Below are 15,673 nucleotides of genomic sequence, written 5' to 3' on the forward strand. Positions count from 1 at the left end.
ATTGTAGATTACCTCTTAAGAACAATAGATTTGGACCTAATGATCCCCACATTCAACCACACATAATCAAAAGATGACCTCGACGACTAGAGGAAAATTAAGATTGTTGGATAACCACAAATATGCATGGTAGATCTTCTATAAATTCTCATAAGCAAGGTGTACATGTAGACCCACTAAAATAGTTTAATAACTCCAAGACAACACCAATTATGTCATTCGAAATAACCAAATCTTCCCAATCTTCCCACTCAACCAAGAGAACATCGCAGGATTTGGTACCCCTAATCCACCACTAGGGATCTACCCACAAAAGAGAAAACACACGAGAGCATAGCTAGTGAATCATATTCACAATACTAACAACCATCATAAACACTCCGACCATTTACCTTATTATAAGCCAACACTTTTAAATGAAACTTTTCTTATGTACTTTAACAATCAATAGTAGTAAACTTACGACTCAACCCAAGTGTAAGTCATTTCAAATGCTCTATACTAGATACAATTGATCATTTCTCACCTTGCCAACTTACGACTCAACCCAGGTGTAAGTCATTTCAAATGCTCAATACCAGATACAATTGATCATTTCTCACCTTGCCAATTACCTTAACAAAATACATCACCACGAATGTAGACTCGCAATGAAAAATCTAAATTGTAATTTCCACCATATAACACAATCCCTTTCTCTATCAACATTAGCTTGTACCTTGAAGACTTTTATGGATTCATGGATCTCCGTTTAGCATTGATCGTATCTTCATCGATCTTACCATATATTTTGCTAAAATTTCAATCATACTCTTTACTGGACTAAAAAAAACCAAAACCAAGAACTTGTCATCACACTCAAGCTAATGTCCGGACACTCCTTTCTCAAGTCTTTTTCGATAGGTTTGACCCATCTCATGGACTTGTTACATTATTTCCACTAAATCCAATCCCTTTCTCCAAGGTTAAATCCACCTAAGCATATTTCATCACATACGCTACCCCTACTTCTCGCCATTACAACACACAAACTGCCCTTGCTATCACTTACTCGCCATTACAACACACAAACTGCCCTTGCTATCACTTACTCGCCCCTTGAACACTTTGTCCTTCCACTATACACAACAAGTTCATTCCACTCAAAGAACAATCAAATATAAGTCGTCATAACATATAACCCTTTCAGAAAATCACAATATCACTTCTCATTACGAACAAGGTACCATTTCTCATTTTGTCACAATACACAATTTATATCAAATCATTGGTCGTGTCATGAAACCCAAACCCAAACTGTTAGCATACCGAAACGTGGTATCCGATCCAATAATTATGCCAGAACATGGCAACCGATTTGTAGTTATGCCGGAACGTGGCAACCAATCCATAGTTATGCTAGAACGTGGCAACTGATCCAAGTTAGTTATGCGGGAACGTGACAACCGGTCCATTCAACAAAGCACAATCACAATCACAAGTATATCCTCATAATCATATAAACTATTCATTATTCATGACATTCATCATTCCTCCATCTCATTTACAACAAGTGTGATCAATAATCCAACATTCACATACATACAAGTATCATAATGAAGCAAGAAGAAACATACATCACACAATCATAGAATCACAACCCTTATAGTGAACTATTCATCAACGCATATCATGTATTCATTAATTCGACCATGCTTAACCCTAATTCATCATCTAAGGCTTTTGTCTAGGGTTTAATCATAACTCATTCGATGCACGAAGGCCTACGCATAAATCCTACCATCGATTTACATATATTACGCAGTGAGCACAAATTTAAACAACTCAATTCATAAAACCTAGCCTACCTGGGCGCCAAGTAGTTGCATGGAGTTTCTGACTTTGATTCTTGTTTTCGGGCTTCGTGACGATGAATTTGGCCAGGAATCCACAACATATCACCACCCTCACGCTGGAAATTTCCTTTTCTTTCCTTCCCAAGCTTAGAGTAACTTTTTGAGAGTTTCTAGGGTGTTTTACGACTTATTTAGGTATTTTGAAGATGGAGAATAATAGGATTTCACATAATTTACGTTCTGCCTCGCTTATCCCACCCTGGTGCCAACTTACCCTACCCTGGCGCCGCTGCCCTAGCGGCATCTGGCTCACTCTGGCTGAACAATAGCCCAAAAGTTCCCAGATATTTGTTTCTCCTTAATAACGACGGTTCGAGTCTCTACAATAGATACCAATTTACCCCTCGTTCTTCCTTGAACGACTAGTGCATGGATCATCACGCATCTTACCTTGCAATATTTTTAACTAACAACTCGGTCTTATTACGAAGTCATGGGTGGGGATAATTTTTATTTACCAAGCGCGATTCACGATAGGTTCTATACGTTAAGAGTCTGGTGAGGGATATGATGCAACAGTCACAGAGAAATTTGTTCCCCATTTACACAACCTGACCCCGACAGGGCGGTAGCCCTCCCACTAAGGCGGGGCTGCTGTGGTGAGATATCTTCCGCTGAAGCGAGAGATCGGGAGGTAGTAAAAGGGGAAAGGGGAAATTTTTTTCCTCATTTCTCCCTTTCTCTTACTCAAATTTTCTCCAAAAACCCTCTCGATTCACTTTGTTTCGAACATTGATTTCAAGGTAAACTTCTCGTTCAATACACTCTTTACTTTCGTACTCGATTAACTATGATTGCATGTTACTTGTCTAATTGCGTAGAAATGGTTTCTGGGTAGTTATTTGAAACTGAACTAGTTTGCTTGATTTGTTAGTAAAACATAGCATGTGTACTTCCTTTACGTACCCAACGTTTCTACCACATTCTGGGCGTAAGGATTTCGCAAAAATACGATCGAATCAATACCAAAATGTGTTGGGGAAGTTGAAGGGTCTTCTTAGCATAAACTCGAATTTGGACATCATTTAGGGGTTATTTTGCGAAATAATTTCATATTTAGGTTCTAAGGTAGTTTGTATACTCTGATTTGTTGAAATTCTATCGAAAATGGGGGGTTTTGGGATGAAGAGGTGCCATGATCGCACCTGGTGTTCATCCCAGATGATGGCTACTTTGGCGGCCTTCATCCCGCTATGGCGGCTTCCCTCATCCCGCTTTGGGCGGATTTGGGCCGCTGTGGCAGGATTCAAGAACCAGTAGCCTGACCTCTTTAATTTAACATTTTCCTCTCTTCCCCATCCAACCTTACGCTATCTATTTCCCTCGTGATCTAACTTATATTTTTCATAACTTGAACGTCTATCTAAATGGCAGGTCTGAATGAAGAGAATCTTCCCTTCGTCCGGTTCCCCGATATCACCCGTCGAGAAAGGTTTCATGAATTCTGGAACACCAAGTTTTGTTGTGAATGGGCCTTCGACTTACTAAATCTGGAGGAGAAGGCGCATGCCTTTCATGCTCGCCTTATGGAGTTTGGATGGGCTCCACTGACTGAGGCTCCCCCGGATGCACGTTCCACTTGTGAGGGAGTTTTGCGCCATTCTGCCTACCATGCGATAGGACGACCCTCATCCCATCATCCGTATTTGGGGAGTCGACATTCCCCTGAACACTACCGCCCTTAAAGAGGCTCTAGAGGTGCCAGAGGTCTCGAATGTTGAGTACGAGGCCAAGCTGTGGGAGATGGACTTGGAATGGCTGAGAGACACCCTGGTGGAGCCTACCCATTGGGACCGAGTCTATTGGGCCACTACGGAGGGCATTACTAGCATTGATTGGTCACCTGATGCTAAGAGGTGGCTTCACTTGGTTACCAAGAGGATTCGCCCGTCGGGCAACTGCACCGACGTGACCTTCCATTGGGATTTGGTGGTGGCGTGCGCCATACAGGGTATTAAGCTGGACGTGGGGGCATAGATTATCTCGGAGTGGAAGATGTTTTACCGGGGTAACAAGAAGGTGTTCTTCCTCTCTGGTCTTATCACCGCTGTGTGTAAGCAGGCGGGAGTGCCGCTCCTCGACATTGATGAGGTACTTCCCATGGATCCCCCTTGTCACCCTCTTTTGGTTAGACTGGGTTCCACGTCCAGGAATAAGAGGAGGAGGACTGACATGGCTAGTAGCAGTCAGGTGGCCGCAGGGTCAGACATAGAGGGAGGCAATGACACTCGTCCCCCACTTTCAACGTCACAGGTAGAGAAAGACTTGGCAGCTATGCGAAGGAAGATGGGGTGACCTATCACTCCCACCACTATGGTTCCCCCAGCACTGCCCTAGAGCTTAAGATGCTCCGACGCGAGCTGCGCCAAAAGAGGAGGAAGAACATAGCGAAGTGCCGTCTGTTGGTTCGGATCTGGAAGACGGTGAAGATCATGTTTACTTGCATCGCTCATGGGTATGAGATTCCCATAGAGGAGAAGGGGGATTTATATCTATTTTTGAGTCTGGAGGAGGCCATGATCGGTATGGTGCTCTCGGAAGAGTTAGATTTCGACACCGATGCCTCTCGGTCGAGAGGTTCTTGAGTTGGTTTGTTGTTTCGCCCCTTTGGCTTGTAAATTTTGAGACAAATTGTTTTTATCTTTTGACTTTCCTAGGTTTTTGTAAGCATATGGATGCTTGTTTTTTGCTATCTGATGCAGCCTTATATTTAATCTTAAGGTGTTATGATCTATTTACTTCTGTTGCTGAGCACTGTTTGAGGTTGTGGGGATTGTTCGAATATAATCTGGCGGGAATAATCTCGCCCCAGCGGTCAAAACAAAAACAGAACCTAGCCAAGATATTTTTAGGGTTTTTCTCTTTTCTAAAAAATTCCCAAAGGTTCCCAGCTTTACATTGAAATTTTTGGATACTTATCATACTAGGAAAATCATTGTCTACCCCAGTCCATCCCATGATACACGAACCAATTCGTTCCCGTAAGTTCTGCACCACAACCCACACACCCTAGGATACACCCAGTCTTCCACGCAGCTATTACACAAGCGCAAGACACGTTTCAATCTTCTTCACAAATATCCTCATAGTTAATTTAACTCTCTTATCGATTTCTAGTCAGGACCTTCTTTTCACAACGAGTTCCACAATACCCGAGCATTTATAACTTGCATAATTTAAACCAATTGGCCAACACATTGCACAAAACAAGTTCCAGACACACATTTATAGTATATGTAATCACACCACATCCAAAAAAGTCTGTAACGGCCTGATTCCTTCATTAGAGAAGAGCCAATGGAGAAAGAACTGGGGCCAGAAAACTTTTTCATAGTAACTTGAGATTTCCTAGCCTAGTCCAGATTTGGACGAAATTGGAGTCCTTGAGGTGTAGGGAAATTTGGTAACAATCGGGTGACTTATTTGTTATTTTGATTACATAAGTAGTTAGATGAGTCGTTAAGGAATCTGTACGATTTTACGAAATTGAATTCGGGGGAGTAGAACTCTCGAAATCGATCTTAGTGTGAATGGTATTTTCTCAGCATTATTGGTTAAAGGTGTGTTGTGAAATGGGGGTCTGGGAATTATTAAACTAGCTCACTGTTTCGTGCAAGCTGCTTTGGCAGAGGTTTTGGTTGCTCTGGCGATGCCGTTGTAGTAGGGTGAAGGCCGCTATGGCGGACCAGACGCGACTTAAAGTCGAAAATAAACCCCAAAATGACTTTATTATGCACTTTTCGATTTTTAGAGCTAAAGAACGAAACCCAGGAGACTCCTACTCATTTTCACCATTCTTGAGGCTAAAGGTAAGCTTTTCACTCCACGAATCCATTTTTCGATCAGTAAAACGTAATCTAATGGGTAATTATCAATGGGGGAGGGTTTCGATCTAGAATCTATGGTGGAAACAACCCTAATTTGGATAATTGGGATCATGGGTTTGATCTAGGGTTCATAGAATTGTTAGCAATTTGGGTCATTAGTGACTGTTTATTGATTTCCATGTTATTATGATTGTTTGTAGACCAAGAACAAGCGGAACGATTCCAAAAAAGGGAATGATCAAAATTCTTAGTGTTTCAAGCTCGTTTCGAGGTAGGTGATGGTTGTGATTCTATGATTGTGTGATGTATGTTTGTTCTTGCTTCATTATGATACATGTATGTATATGAATGTTGCTTTATTGATCACACTTGTTGTAAATGAGATAGATGAATGATGGTTACCATGAAATTATGACTTAAATGTATGAACTTAGGATATACTTGTGATTGTGATTATGGTGTATTGAATGGATCAGTTGCCACATTCCGTCATAACTAACTCGGATCGGTTGCCACGTTTCGGCAAAACTAACTTGGATTGGTTTCCACGTTCCGGCATAATTATGGGATCGGTTGCCACGTTTTGGCATAATCATTAGATCGGGTACCACGTTTTGGTATGCTAACTGTTTGGGTGTGGGTTCCATGAGAGGAACATTGAATTGTGTTATGTATCTACTTGTGATGAGTTCGTTCATATCTAATGATGATTGATATTGGAAGACGGTATGTTGCTCTAAATTGATATAACTGTGATATGTGAGAATCGTGAAGTTGTTCATTGTTTGTATATGTTAATGATATTGTATATGTTCGATAGGTGCATGTGATTATATTATTGTTTTGACTAATGTGTGTTACACTTATTGGGATAGCCGCGTGATCCTACCAGTACACTGTGGTTTTGTACTGATACTGCACTTACTATTTCTTTGTTGAGTACAGGGCATCTTCAGGTGGCTATTGATAGACTTGAGCTAGGTGACTAATGAGCGTGACCGGATTCAAGGGTGAGATAGTTCTTTCAAGTTGCCATGGATCTTTCTTGTTTAAGTCCACTCTTTTCGGACTCAGCCTCTTTCTTAAAGGTGTTGTTTAGTTTCGAGGTTGTACCCTTGTTCTTAGACTCGTCGCTAGTAGAGTTTTGGTACAATGACTTTCGGGTTCTAGGAGTTGAATTTCCGCATTAGTTTGGTTAGTTGTTTGTTAAAACCTTGGAGTTTATGGGGACTCCATTTTTATAGTCATTTAAACTTGCTTCCGTATCTTTAAATGCATAGTCTTTGGTTAAGTTGTTTAGTCTGGGTTGTAGAAATGGTTCTCCCACCGGAGGGTTAGTGTGGGTGCCAATCATGAAGGTCTGGATCGTGACAAAGTCCCACTTCACATTCACAGTTAATTTTAGAAACACGAACAGACATTCACAGACAAAACCAAGTTCTTAATTAGTTATTTCACACCATAGATGACTATTACTGTTCATCCATGCATTTACACCGCCCTTAGAGTCAGATACCAATTGGAACCTTCCCATTCCAATTGACCTTGCTTGTGGCCCCTCCGTCGTGATCACGACATCCGGTTTACCTTGTTGAGATACCAATTGGAATCAGGAGATACCAATTGGACCCAACTCATACCACAAGCGACACATGCACGAAAGGAGAGAACAAGTGGAACAACTTCCTAGAATGCTTCCTAGCCTCTTGTAGATTAGATGTGGACGTCAACACACCAATCCGTAGGAGTCTAGTCCACATTTTGCTCTTGTACTGGGAGACCGGTAACCTAGCTCTGATACCAATTTGTCATGACCCAACCCACTGGGCCGTGCGGGCACCTACATACTACCACCTAAGTAGAAGAACCCTCTTATCCCAATAATTAAAACATGCGAAAAATTAAATAAAACGAAATTAAATATATACTAACGAAATTTTTATAAATAAGAACCTTTAACATGATTTTGATTAAGATTTGCAAAGTAGTTAACACCCCCAAATGATCTAGTCTAAATAGGTAGAAGAGCTACTAAGAGTACAACTGGACATAATAAATAAAGATACAGCTCCTACCACGCGGAAGGAACGATAGAAGCTGTTGGAGAATTTCTTCGTCTTCACCTAATGAAACATCACCAACCTGTATCCATACTATGTCAAAAAGACATAGCAAGAGTATTATCAGTACAAACACACGTACTGGTAGGCATTATCGGTCAACTCGAAGCCCACCACTTAACATAAGAAACCAACTAGTAAGATCATGAAATAAACCACTTGCTTCTCCACCTTTACCCTCTCTTAAAATACCTCCAAATTACACTAGTACTCTGACTACTAACCACCTTCTCAATCAACCTGCTTACGAGGTACTTGATCATGACCTAACCATTCTAACACATTAAAGAGTCCCAAAATACAACCACAAATTTTAACCAACCGCCCACGTCATACCGTTACTTTCTCGTCACATTACCCAACCACGGTCACATAGTACATTATATTAGTCTTTCTTACCACTAAATCCAATCCCTTTATCCAAGGTTAAATCCACCTAAGCATATTTCATCACATACGCTACCCCTACTTCTCGCCATTACAACACACGAACAACCCTTGCTATCACTTACTCGCTCCTTGAACACTTTGTCCTTCCACTATACACAACAAGTTCATTCCACACAAAGAACAATCAAATATAAGTCGTCATAACATATACCCCATTCGGAAAAACACAATATCACTTATCATTACGAACAAGGTACCGTTTCTCATTTTGTCAAGATACACACTTTATATCAAATCATTGGTCCTATCATGGAACCCAAACCTAAACTATTAGCATATCGGAACGTTGTACCCGATCCAATAATTATGTCAGAACGTGGAAACCGATTCGTAGTTATGCCGAAACGTGGCAACCGATCCAAGTTAGTTATGCCGAAACATGACAACCGATCCATTCAACAAACCACAATCACAAGGACAAGTATATCCTCATAATCAAATAAACTATTCATGATTCATGGCATTCATCATTCCTCCTTCTCGTTTACAACAAGTGTGATCAATAATTCAACATTCACATACATACAAGTATCATAATGAAGCAAGATCAAACATACATCACACAATCATAGAATCACAATGTAACACCAACACTTTTCAAAACGTCTAAATTAACTCGTATCTTCGTGGAAAGACAAAAAGAGTGGGTAATAAATTAAGAATGATGTGGTATGTCATATTTTAAGTGTTCAAGGGTTGTATCTCAAGTTTTGAAGTTAGGTAAGTGGCAAAATAAAAGTTGGCGAAAGTTATTGTAAGTTCCTTTTTTAAAGATTTCTATGAAATTTGAGTCAAATGACTTGGATGTTTTATCCCAAAATATAAAGAGTTAGAAGTTCTATTACCCATTAAATCGAATGCCTACGAGTCTTGTTTTCAACGTACAAAACCCGTATCCAACCGACATTGGAGTAAAAAGTTATGAGGGTTTTACTACGGACTGCCGGGGCAGAATCCGGGTCGGGTAAAAAATGTGGTATGTCGGCTTACTCAACGTTTTAAGCCATGAAAACATTTATTTTCACTTCTATGGACTTCTTGCATGATCAAGGTTAGTTTTTGACGATTTCTACAATTAAACGTTGCCCCCGTGCCTGGAAACGTGATCTCTACACATGGCAATCATTTTCCCCTTCTATTAGCTGCGTTTGGAGCTGGTTTTTGAAGATATAAATTTATATTTATTGGTGTTTCTTCAAGGTTTAAACTTAGTTAACTAAGGTAATCATCGCGGGATTCTTTTATGATTGTTTTTATGAATTTCTACGGACGTTTCGACAAGTTAGGGCAGTATGGAAAATTTGCCAATTTAAGTTTAATTATGAACTATTTATAGGTGCGTACCAGCTGTGTATTTATAGTGTTTGTGAAGCTTAGGACATAAGGAACAACTTTTGTGAAAGAACTACGGTCTTCCGAGCGTTCATTGGAAAGGTATGTTAAGGCTATTCCCTTCGTTCGACATGTTTCCTTAGAGGTAGTTAATGTTGGTGAACTTGTAGATGTGATTGTGAGTGGTTGGCTGACTGAGTGGTTATAAACCCTCATTTTAGGGACTCATAATCTTTTAAGAATGACCCTAAGTAAGGAACGACTTGGAGATTATTCATATATATTGTTTCTAGCTAAATTGCTTGGTTTTAGCCTATTCAATTATTTGTTGTCGCCCTTGGGAATATTCTGGTTAGTTGTTGAGCTATGAACTGCCTATGGGGGCTATGATGTTGTCTAATAGGACTATGTTATTTCCAAAGAGGGCTATGTGTTGCCTACGGGTCTATTTTGGCAGCAAAGAGGGCTATGTGTTACCTATAGGGCTATGTGCAGCCCATAGAGCTATGATGTTGCCTAAGAGGGNTGTTTCTAGCTAAATTGCTTGGTTTTAGCCTATTCAATTATTTGTTGTCGCCCTTGGGAATATTCTGGTTAGTTGTTGAGCTATGAACTGCCTATGGGGGCTATGATGTTGTCTAATAGGTCTATGTTATTTCCAAAAAGGGCTATGTGTTGCCTACGGGTCTATTTTGGCACCAAAGAGGGCTATGTGTTACCTATAGGGCTATGTGCAGCCCATAGAGCTATGATGTTGCCTAAGAGGGCTATGTGCTTCCTACGGAGCTATGTCGTTGCCAAAAAGGGCTATGTGACATCTTACAAAGACAAGAGGCTACCGATAGGGGTATGTAGATTGATTTGGCACCTTATGGGCTTATGGGGGACTAGGTAGGTGGTATGTTGTTTGTACCTGCCGAGCTTATGGGGGCTTGGTTAGGTTGATGTCTGATCATCTTTGTATTTTTTAGATTCAGTAACGGGTTAGCATGCTTATCTAAAATTTTGATTTCCTTACGTGATTACATTTGGTATATTATGAAACTTGCTCTCTTAGTTTATAGCCTTTCATACTTTGTACATTATTTTATACTGATGCCCCATTGCCTTGGAGGAGCTGCATCCATGCATGCAGGTCCCGACAGATGACCCAGCAGACCTCCTCAGTAGTAGGATTGACTTCTATCGATTGGCTAGCCCTTTATCTCCGGAGCTGTCAGAGTTGGGAGGTTTATTACCTTTTGTTGTATATATCTTTATGGGTAGGCTGGGGGCCTGTCCTGCGAATCTTTACTACTGTTAGAGGCTTGCTGACTAGTGTGTAGGGTGTATAGCTATGTTCTATCCATACTGGCCTATTTTATTGGTTTACTGAAGCGTGTGAGCTATTTGATGCATTGTCTTGATATATACCTGTTTTAAGTTTTGGTATAGATATCATGGTGGCCTCGACGGCCCAATCAGGACTTCTGTGCTAGTTGTCTATTTATTTATATGATATCCTGAGAGTAGCTATTTCTTTTATAGATCACGGCCGGTGGCTTAGTTTTAAGCCGAGATATATTTATTTGTTTTCTTGATTGCGTGTGGCTGCGATGCGCTAGTAGCAAATGGTTCAGCAGGGTCGGCTCGGGCCTGGGTTTTGGCATTAGGAGCCAATTGTGCCCCTCGAGTTTGGGGCGTCACAAACTTGGTATTAGAGCAATGTCGTATCCTAGGGAGTCTGCAAGCCGTGTCTAGTAGAGTCTTGTTTATAAATGTGTTATGCACCACATTCAATAAGCAGGAAGCTATCGGGCATTTTAGAATGACTATCTTTCTTTTGCTCACCTCGTGCTATATAACAGTGTCTTAAGGGCTAAGGTTTCTGGCTTATAATTGATACTTGTATGCAGATAGAGATGGCTGACACCATATAGACCACAGCTAGCCAGGGGTTAGATACAGCTGCAGGCGAGGGTACCGACAAAGTACCACAGATGGAGGTAGCCCATTGTGATACCCAGAGGGAGACATTTTCTCAGCCCCTTATAGCATCTCCACCGCTTCAGGAGCCTCTGAGGGCTACAGGACTTCCAGCTCCACCAGCAGTACCACCTTTAGTTCCTTCTATTCCATTTGATCAGGATTTCAAGAGTGCAGTATGTATGTTAGCACAGTTAGAAGTTGCACAGCGCCAGCCAGTTGCGCCAGATTTTGCCTGACCTTCTAAAGGGCTCGGAAGTTTGCGAGTTCATGGATTTCTTACCTTGAATCATCCATAGTTTATAGGGATAGATCGCAGAGAGGACCCTCAGCACTTTGTTGATCAACTTCATAGGATCTTTAGAGTCATGCATGCCTCAGCGACTGAGTCAGTTGAGTTAGCAGCATTTTGATTGCACGATATTGCAGTTTTATGGTACGAGAGTTGGGAGAGATCTAGGGGAAAAAATGCATCTCTACCCACTTGGGATAGCTTTACAAAAGCTTTCATAGATCGCTATTCGCCTCGAGATATTAGGGATGGTTGGGTGGACCAGTTTCAGAACCTCCGACAGGGAGCATAAATGTCCGAGAGTACAGGTTGAGATTTGATTCATTGACTAGATATGCACCAATATTTGTTGATACGATGCATGATATGGTGTGAAGATTTGTGGGAGGGCTCGACTCAGACTATATCGACGCTTGTTCTACCACTGCACTAAATGATAATATGGATATCTTGCTAATTCAGGCTTTTGCACAAGGCATAGAGGATTGCCGACATTTACAGTATATGAGTAAGAGGGTCGAGAGAGAGAGACAGAAGAGGGCTAGGCCTGCTGGTTCACTGGGAGATTTTCAGGGTGGTCCCAGACCCCGATATTTTATTAGGCCACCTAGACCTCCACCACAACAGTTCCAGGGTAGTAATTTGATCGTTAGGGACATTCAGGCCCGGGTGAGGGTTCACAAGCATCAGGCTCACAACAACAGAGGGGTTCAGGCCAGGCTAGGACAGCCCCGCCACATTGTGCTACCTGTGGTAGGATTCATTTCGAGAGGTGCAGAAAGGGTTCTACAGGTTGTTATTCTTGTGGACAGGAGGGGTATGGGTGGAGAAACTGCCTGACCATAGGTCAGGGTGGTATAGGTCAGTCGACCAGGTCAGTAGTAGGTTCCTCCTTATCAACGCAGTCTACAGGGTGTGGATCCCAAACTTCATTAGGTAAAGGTAGAAGCGGAGGCAGACAAGGAGCATCTAGTTCTGGTAGTGGATATAACCGTACATATTCACTAGCCGGCCGACATGATTTAGAGTCATCACTAGATGTTGTGACAGGTACATTGATTGTTTACTCTCATTGTGTTTATGCTTTGATAGATCGTAGATCTACTCTGTCTTATGTTACGCCATTTATTGCGGGGCAATTATGTATAGTAGCAGAGTCATTAGATCGACCCTTTATTGTATCTACACCAGTTGGTGAGTTTATTATTTCCAAGAGGTAGAGGTAGATGCGGAGGCAGAGAGGGAGCATCTAGTTCTGGTAATGGACATAACCGTACATATTCACTAGCCGGCCGACAGGATTCAAAGTCATTACTAGATGTTGTGACAGGTACATTGATTGTTTACTCTCATTGTGTTTATGCTTTGATAGATCCTGGATGTACTATGTCTTATGTTACACCATTTATTGTGGGGCAGTTATGTATAGTAGCAGAGTCATTAGATTGACCCTTTATTGTGTCTAAACCAGTTGGTGAGTCTATTATTTCCAAGAGAGTCTATCGAGGTTTCACGATAGAAATTATCGACTGTCTGACCTCTGTCGATCTCGTAGAGTTAGAGATGGTCGATTTTGACATCATTATGGGTATGGACTGGCTAGCGTCTTGTTATGCTAATGTTGAGTGCCGAACAAAGATTGTTAGATTTCACTTTCCAAGAGAGGCATTTTGGGAATGGAAAGGCGATACAGCAACGTCGAAAAGTAGGTTTATTTCCTATATTAAGGCGAGGAGGATGATTACTAGGAGTTGTATTTATCATCTTGTTCACGTTCATGATACAGATGCAGAACCACCGACTGTTCAGTCTATTCCGGTAGTTAATGAGTTTCTAGATGTATTTCCAGACGAGCTCCCTGGTATCCCTCAAGAATGGGAAATTTATTTTGCTATCAATATGCTACCAGGTACACAACCCATATCTATCCCTCCTTATAGAATGGCTCTTGCTGAGCGAAAAGAGTTAAAGGATCGGCTGAAAGACTTGCTGGCTAAAGGCTCTATTAGGCCTAGTGCTTCACCATGGGGTTCACCAGTGTTACTCATAAGGAAGAAAGATGGCTCACTAAGAATGTGTATTGATTACCGATAGCTTAATAAGGTGACTATAAAGAATAAGTATCCCCTTCCGAGGATCAATGACTTGTTTGGTTACAAGGTGCTAAGTGCTTCTCAAAGATTGATTTAACATCAGGGTACCACCATATATGAGTTCAGGAGAAAGACATTCCAAATACAGCTTTTAGAACCAGATATGGATACTTTGAGTTCTTGATAATGTCTTTTGGATTAACTAATGCCCCAACAGTGTTCATGGACCTGATGAATAGTATATTCAGGTTGTATCTAGACTTGTTTGTGATTGTATTTATTGATGATATTTTGGTGTATTCACGTTCAAAAGATGAGCATGCAAATCATCTGAGAGCAGTTCATCAGGTTCTTCGAGACTGAAAACTTTATGCAAAGTTTTCTAAGTGTGAGTACTGGCTGGACTCTGTAGCTTTCTTAGGCCATATTGTATCAGATCCAGGCATTGCGGTTGATACATAAAAGATTGAGGCCGTAAAGACTTGGCCCAGACCCATGACTCCGACTGAGGTTCGTAGTTTCTTAGGGTTAGCTGGGTACTACAGAAGGTTTGTAGAGGGGTTTTCTTCACTTTCATCCCCATTAACGAAGATGACTCAAAAAGCAACTAAGTTCCAGTGGACTGAGGCTTGCGATCATAGTTTCCAGGAGCAGAAGGACAGGTTGACATCAACACCAGTTCTAGCATTGCCAGAGGGTTCAGAAGGTTATGCGGTGTATTCTGATGCTTTTGGTGTTAGGTTGGGATGTGTTCTAACGCAACATGGTAAGGTTATCAGATATGCTTCAAGGCAACTGAGAAAGCATGAGAAGAACTATTCGACCCACGATTTAGAGTTGGCTGTAGTTATGCATGCGTTAAAGATCTGGAGACATTATTTGTATGGCGTTCATGTTGACATCTTCACAAATCATAAAAGCCTTCAATATATCTTTACACAGAAGGAGTTTAATCTGCCACAGCGTCGATGGCTTGAGTTATTGAAAGACTACGACATGGATATTTTATATCATCCAAGAAAGGCAAATGTGGTAGCCGATTTCCTTAGTTGAAGATCTATGGGTAGTTTATACTATTTAGGTGTTGCGAAACGTGAGCTAGCCCGAGAGATTCATCAGTTAGCTAGCTTGGGAGTCAGATTGTTAGTGGCAGAAGATAATGGGGTAACAATTCAAGACACAACCATATCATCTCTAGTTGTAGAAGTAAAATCACAGCAACAAAAGGATCCTAGCTTAGAGCAGCTCAGAGCCAAGGCTCAAGATCAACAATCTTTAGCATTTTATATAGCAGGAGATGGAGTTCTTAGATATAACGGTCGATTATGTGTTCCAAATGTTGCAGGGCTTCAACTTCGGGTTATGGAAGAGGCATATCATTTCCATTATTCTATTCACCCTGGTTTGATGAAGATGTACCATGATATTAAGGAGATTTATTGGTGGCATGGGATGAAGAAGGGCGTTGCGGAGTTTGTGGCACAGTGTCCTAACTGCCAACAGGTGAATGTTGAGCACCAAAAGCCCGCTGGGCTAGTTTAGGAGATAGTCATTCCTTTATGGAAGTGGGAAGCAATTAATATGGATTTTATTACAGGGTTACCTCGATCGCGTCGCAAGTTTGACTCTATTTGGGTAATTGTTAAGAAACTAACAAAATTAGCCCACTTCATACCAGTCAGGGCTACTTTTATGACTG

The sequence above is a fragment of the Solanum stenotomum genome, chromosome 6, assembly GCF_019186545.1.
Source record: "Solanum stenotomum isolate F172 chromosome 6, ASM1918654v1, whole genome shotgun sequence".
In the NCBI taxonomy this organism is placed as follows: domain Eukaryota; kingdom Viridiplantae; phylum Streptophyta; class Magnoliopsida; order Solanales; family Solanaceae; genus Solanum; species Solanum stenotomum.